Source organism: Heterodontus francisci, unplaced genomic scaffold (genome assembly GCF_036365525.1).
Source record: "Heterodontus francisci isolate sHetFra1 unplaced genomic scaffold, sHetFra1.hap1 HAP1_SCAFFOLD_1870, whole genome shotgun sequence".
Lineage (NCBI taxonomy): Eukaryota > Metazoa > Chordata > Chondrichthyes > Heterodontiformes > Heterodontidae > Heterodontus > Heterodontus francisci.
This window is the reverse complement of record NW_027141064.1, coordinates 1-7,500: the sequence shown is the minus strand read 5'-3', so window position 1 is coordinate 7,500 and position 7,500 is coordinate 1.

The following is a 7,500-nucleotide window of genomic DNA, read 5'->3' as shown; positions in this document are numbered from 1 at the left end:
GGAACGGGACGCCCCGCTCCGGAGCTTCACAATCGGACCACTGCGGTAGCGACCAGTGGGACGTCTCGGCCTCACACGAACAGCACAGAGATCGGCACACAGGAGACGGCGCACAACGAGTAATCTACCTAGCACGCCGCCGACCAAGTGGCCAAACTCTCGAGAGGAATGTCCGTCTGACACAAGGGACAGAAACGGGAGGTAACCGCTGAGCCTGAAACACCAGCAAATAAATGCTAGCCCGCCTGGGCCCTCCAACGTCGGACAGTCCTCGCCGTATCGATCGAGTGACCTGGGCACGCACTTTTTTTTCCTTTCACACAGTGTGGGGTTGGCGGCGGCGGGGGGGGGGAGAAAGCATGCACAACTTGGTTGACGTCGCCTGGTCAACTCGCATCGGTTTTCCGTCCCCATCACTGTAAGGAGCAACCGCGACCAGCGTAGCCAAACAGGTCGACCAAAGCTTTCGGCGCTCGCACGGAGAGGTGATGCCAGCCGGCGTGCGTCGCCTAACTTGGACAAAATTCTGGGCACGCACTTTTCGTTTGAGAATAGGACATACATGTAGTGCAACCCAAGGAAACCAGGCGACGCCGCCACAATCTGCGCCTGACAGACAAAGATAACCGTTCACAAGGAGCCTTGTTATTTCGCACCAAGTCTTTTGCGGGCATAGTTTCTTTCTTTGACATGTATATCTGTATGAAGGTCGGCTTTGCTCTGCCATCGCAGCCTCCCTTCTTTGCTTTTCTCACTGTACCAACAGACATGTCATAAGACTTTGGTTTTTTTTTTATTAATTCTTTTCCTGTGGGTGTGGTGTGCCTCCGCACCCCCCAATCTGTTCCAAGGCCTTGTTTTCTCTCGCTCGCCAAAACACTTTGTCTGTTTTCACAGCCAGTCTACCGGCCTAGACCCAACTGTGCGATATTTCAGAGCCGGCAACAGAGCATGGAAAGTCCGCCAGATTTACCCTTAAATGCTCATAAATGACTTCCAGGCACTCTTCGGAAGGTCTTTTATTTCAAAAGAAGGTCCTTCCTTGAGGGAGCACTTCTTCGGCCACTTTGCAAGTGCAACCGCTGCCAGCAAAAGTTCTGAAAATCGAGTTCCCGAAAATCTCCGGGTACCCCGCCAACCCCCAGCCACCCGAATCGCAAGTGTCAATTCGGCGGGTTGCCTGCCGGTAGTCCTTCCGAAAATGAGGCGCCAAATCGCCGCAACGGCCATTTTTCATTTCGGCATCGGGACTTCCGACGGCAACTGATTAACTAGCCCGGGGACTAGAGCGGCAGCAAATGCAACGTGCCCTCTTGGCGGGAGCAACTTGACCGCCCCCGTGGGGAAAGGTCAACTCGGGGCCCGGGAAAGTCGCCGAGTCCGACCCCATACACTTCCATGAGTTGGGGGTTTTGGCCTTCCCGGCCCAAGGCTCGCCTTATTTCGGCCTGCACTTTCGGAAAAGGGTGCATTCCTTTTGGTTAATGATTTCACCAGCCCGGGTCTTAGCCTCTGCCCCGACGGCTAAGTCTTTTGGTTAATGATTTCCTGCGGCTGGGACTACCCTTTCCCCCGCCCTGCAGGCACCCGGGTCGGGAGGCCGTCGGGGGCACTTTCCGGGGCAAATCCGGACCCTTACGCAAGGGAGAGTGCGCCCCCCGCCTCGGCCGGGGGTCAGGCTGCCGCCTATTAAGCCCGACAGAAAACCCGAAAAATGGACGAAAATGGGAAAAAATCCCCATCCGAAAAAGGCTTAAAAGTCGGTTGGGCGGCAGCTAGGGTCGGTCTCTGCAGACCTGGAGGCTCGGGTGGACTCTTGGAATAAACGTCCAAGTCCCGACTTGCCACCTCCTACTACTGTGCAGATACCCCGCCAACCCCCAGCCACCCGAATGACAAGCGTCCGATCAGCGGGACGAATTTGACAACTCTGGCCGGACCTCTGGAACTCCATCCCGGGTAACCGGGGCAAATTTTTCCGCTTGATCGCCCTTCCACTGGTTAACCATTTGCCCTTTCGGACTTAGTCTCTGGACATTATTCGACGGATTTTCTGGTTAACCATTTGCCCTTTCGGACTTAGTCTCTGGGCATTATTTTCGACTTTTTGGTTAATGATTTCACACTTTTTACTTACTTTTGCGCTTTTTGGTTAATGATTACTCTGCTTACTGGTTAATTATTTGCCCTTTCGGACTTAGTCTCTGGACATTATTTTCGAGTTTTTGGTTAATGATTTCACACTTTTAACATATTTTTGCGCTTTTTGGTTAATGATTACTCTGCTTACTGGTTAATTATTTGCCCTTTCGGACTTAGTCTCTGGAGATTATTTTCGAGTTTTTGGTTAATGATTTCACACTTTTTACTTACTTTTGCGATTTTTGGTTAATGATTTCACACTTTTTACTTACTTTTGCGCATTTTGGTTAATGATTACTCTGCTTACTGGTTAACCATTTGCCCTTTCGGACTTAGTCTCTGGACATTATTTTCGAGTTTTTGGTTAATGATTTCACACTTTTTACTTACTTTTGCGATTTTTGGTTAATGATTTCACACTTTTTACTTACTTTTGCGATTTTTGGTTAATGATGACTCTGCTTACTGGTTAATTATTTGTACTTTCGGACTTGGTCTCTGGACATTATTTTCGAGTTTTTGGTTAATGATTTCACACTTTTAACATAATTTTGCGCTTTTTGGTTAATGATTACTCTGCTTACTGGTTAACCATTTGCCCTTTCGGACTTAGTCTCTGCACATTATTTTCGAGTTTTTGGTTAATGATTTCACACTTTTAACTTAATTTTGTGCTTTTTGGTTAATGATTTCATACTTTTTACTTACTTTTGCCCTTTTTGGTTAATGATTACTCTGCTTACTGGTTAACCATTTGCCCTTTCGGACTTAGTCTCTGGAGATTATTTTCGAGTTTTTGGTTAATGATTTCACACTTTAACATATTTTTAAGCTTTTTGGTTAATGATTACTCTGCTTACTGGTTAACCATTTGCCCTTTCGGACTTAGTCTCTGCACATTATTTTCGAGTTTTTGGTTAATGATTTCACACTTTTAACATATTTTTGCGCTTTTTGGTTAATGATTACTCTGCTTACTGGTTAACCATTTGCCCTTTCGGACTTAGTCTCTGCACATTATTTTCGACTTTTTGGTTAATGATTTCACACTTTTAACATATTTTTGCGCTTTTTGGTTAATGATTTCATACTTTTTACTTACTTTTGCGCCTTTTGGTTAATGATTACTCTGCTTACTGGTTAACCATTTGCCCTTTCGGACTTAGTCTCTGGAGATTATTTTCGAGTTTTTGGTTAATGATTTCACACTTTTTACTTACTTTTGCGATTTTTGGTTAATGATTACTCTGCTTACTGGTTAACCATTTGCCCTTTCGGACTTAGTCTCTGCACATTATTTTCGAGTTTTTGGTTAATGATTTCACACTTTTAACATATTTTTGCGCTTTTTGGTTAATGATTACTCTGCTTACTGGTTAACCATTTGCCCTTTCGGACTTAGTCTCTGCACATTATTTTCGACTTTTTGGTTAATGATTTCACACTTTTAACATATTTTTGCGCTTTTTGGTTAATGATTTCATACTTTTTACTTACTTTTGCGCCTTTTGGTTAATGATTACTCTGCTTACTGGTTAACCATTTGCCCTTTCGGACTTAGTCTCTGGAGATTATTTTCGAGTTTTTGGTTAATGATTTCACACTTTTTACTTACTTTTGCGATTTTTGGTTAATGATTACTCTGCTTACTGGTTAACCATTTGCCCTTTTGGACTTAGTCTCTGGACATTATTTTCGGGTTTTTGGTTAATGATTTCACACTTTTTACTTACTTTTGCGATTTTTGGTTAATGATGACTCTGCTTACTGGTTAACCATTTGCCCTTTCGCACTTAGTCTCTGGAGATTATTTTCGACTTTTTGGTTAATGATTTCACACTTTTAACTTAATTTTGTGCTTTTTGGTTAATGATTTCATACTTTTTACTTACTTTTGCCCTTTTTGGTTAATGATTACTCTGCTTACTGGTTAACCATTTGCCCTTTCGGACTTGGTCTCTGGACATTATTTTCGAGTTTTTGGTTAATGATTTCACACTTTTTACTTACTTTTGCGATTTTTGGTTAATGATTTCACACTTCTTACTTACTTTTGCGATTTTTGGTTAATGATTACTCTGCTTACTGGTTAACCATTTGCCCTTTCGGACTTAGTCTCTGGACATTATTTTCGAGTTTTTGGTTAATGATTTCACACTTTTTACTTACTTTTGCGATTTTTGGTTAATGATTTCACACTTTTTACTTACTTTTGCGATTTTTGGTTAATGATGACTCTGCTTACTGGTTAATTATTTGTACTTTCGGACTTGGTCTCTGGACATTATTTCGACTTTTTGGTTAATGATTTCACACTTTTAACATAATTTTGCGCTTTTTGGTTAATGATTACTCTGCTTGCTTGTTACTGATTTCCCCTTTCGGACTTGATCTCTGGCCGTTCTTTTCGACCTTTTTGGATCAGGTTTCCACACTCTGAAATTATTTTGGGCTCACTGATTAGGCGAGATCAAGGGGGCATGCCTGGGCACTTTGGGCTCAGTTTGGGAAGGCGGCGTCCGTGTGCTCCTCCGCCCTTCCCGCACTTGCGGCTAGGTTTGCCAAACTGCGCTGACCCGCAGCCCTGCCTTTTTGCCCACGGCACACGGAACGACTCAAGTCTGGCTCCGTTCCAGGCCGTTGCCTCCGGCTGCCCGCCGTCCGGCCGGCCTGGGACGTACCCCGGCTGACGGCGCCGGAGGCCCTCTAGCAGCCACCGGTGCCGCGGGCCAATGGGTCCGGGCGTTCCGGAGCTATCGGTGGGGAAGTGCTCTCCCCTTTTCCTGACGCCGTTCGCCCGAGCAGAGGTGCAGCCTGACGGGACTGCTGTCGCCTTCCGCGGCGCACCGGCCCCTTTCACCTGCCGTCGACCGCGCGGAGCTCGGACCTCCCTCCCCGAAGTTATGGCCCCGGCGCCGGAGGGTGCCCGGGGCCGGGCATTCAGCGGGGTGAGTCTTAACCTTCCCGGTCAGCCTGCGGGGTCGGTGCGCCGGCACTCGACGCCGGAGGGTCCCCTCTTTCCGTAGAGCCCCGCCCGGTGCCGATCGGCCGGCGGATTGCGGAGCGAACCGCGCCTGACCGACGGGCCTCGGAAACCCGTTGCAGTCGACGGGGGGGAACCGGACAGCGGGACGAGGTGCCGATTCCACCCGCAGATTCGATCCCGAAATCCCGCGGGATTCGGCGGTCCGACCCGACAGATTCAAACGTCGCCCGGGCGGCCCCCAGCGGTCGGGCCGGCCTGGTTCCGCCACCGCCCGATGCCCCTCGCCCCCGGCTACCGCCGGCCGCGCAGACCGAGCGAATGCGGCCGGACGTCCGGCGGCAATCGGCCGGAAAGCGGTATGGCCATTTCCTACTGTCCCTCGGACGGGCAGAGGGGCGGCGCCGGGGCACTCGCGGACCAGGCCGCGCCCCTCCGAGCCCTACCGCCTGCCGTCGACCGCGCGGGGATCGGACCTCCCTCCCCGAAGTTATGGCCCCGGAGCCGGAGGGTAGCCGGGGCCGGGCATTCAGCGGGGTGAGTCTTCACCTTCCCGGTCAGCCTGCGGGGTCGGTGCGCCGGCACTCGACGCGGGAGGGTCCCCTCTTTCCGTAGAGCCCCGCCCGGTGCCGATCGGCCGGCGGATTGCGGAGCGAACCGCGCCTGACCGACGGGCCTCGGAAACCCGTTGCAGTCGACCGGGGGGAACCGGACAGCGGGACGAGGTGCCGATTCCACCCGCAGATTCGATCCCGAAATCCCGCGGGATTCGGCGGTCCGACCCGACAGATTCAAACGTCGCCCGGGCGGCCCCCAGCGGTCGGGCCGGCCTGGTTCCGCCACCGCCCGATGCCCCTCGCCCCCGGCTACCGCCGGCCGCGCAGACCGAGCGAATGCGGCCGGACGTCCGGCGGCAATCGGCCGGAAAGCGGTATGGCCATTTCCTACTGTCCCTCGGACGGGCAGAGGGGCGGCGCCGGGGCACTCGCGGACCAGGCCGCGCCCCTCCGAGCCCTACCGCCTGCCGTCGACCGCGCGGGGATCGGACCCTCCTCGCCGAAGTTATGGAGGTAAGACCGGGAGGCTGCCCAGGGTCGGGACTTCAACCGGCTGCCGCCACCCTTTCCCGCCTGTCCCACGGGCTCGGAGATCCAGGCCCTGCAAAGACCCTCCGGTCGCCACCCGACAGGTGCTTTACCGGAGAAATCGTAAACCGGCGTCAGGGCCGGACCTGTCCCGCAGAGGGCAGCCTGCGCCCTTATGCTTTCCCTTTTGCTTTGGCCCCGCAGTAGCAAATGGTTCACCGATAAGTCGGGAACCCACACGCCCGGCCCCACCCGCCCATCCTTCCGCAATGCATCGCCTAGACACACGCACCAAGGGCGCTCTCCTTCCCCCGCCTCCCACATCCCACAGGATGTGCCCTCAGACCACGGCGCCCACACAACCACCCACCCACCCACCCAACCTTCCTAAACACGCCGGCAAACATGCATCGAAACACGGCCACCTTCGCAAATTCACCCCCACGCCGACTATTAAGCCCGGCAAGACTCATTGCAGCCAACCGCGGCCAAAAGTTGAAGTGACAACTCATTAACCAATTTACAACATTTGGACAACTGATTAACCAGACTCTTTGTCAATCTGACGACGGGGGCAAATCATAAACCGGTTCTGCCCAGTGCTAGCCTTCGCAAACTCACCCCCCCCCCCCCCCACGCCGACTATTAAGCCCGGCAAGACTCATTGCAGCCAACCGCGGCCAAAAGTTGAAGTGACAACTCATTAACCAATTTCCAAAATTAGGCCAACTGAATAACCAGACTCTTTGTCAATCTGACGACGGGGGCAAATCATAAACCGGTTCTGCCCACTGCTAGCCTTCGCAAAGTCACCCCCGCACGCCGACTATTAAGCCCGGCAAGACTCATTGTAGCCAACCGCGGCCAAAAGTTGAAGTGACAACTCATTAACCAATTTACAACATTTGGACAACTGATTAACCAGACTCTTTGTCAATCTGACGACGGGAGCAAATCATAAACCGGTTCTGCCCACTGCTAGCCTTCGCAAAGTCACCCCCCCCCCCCCACGCCGACTATTAAGCCCGGCAAGACTCATTGCAGCCAACCGTGGCCAAAAGTTGAAGTGACAACTCAGTAACCAATTTACAACATTTGGACAACTGAATAACCAGACTCTTTGTCAATCTGACGACGGGAGCAAATCATAAACCGCGAGGGGGCGAACTGACAAATGGTTAACCAAAGATCTTTGCCGCACTTTTTTTTTCGAGTGACAAATCATTAACCAAGTTACTCGGAGGTGGCAGAAAAGAGGAGAGGCAAAGGGGGGTGTTTGCGGACGAGTGA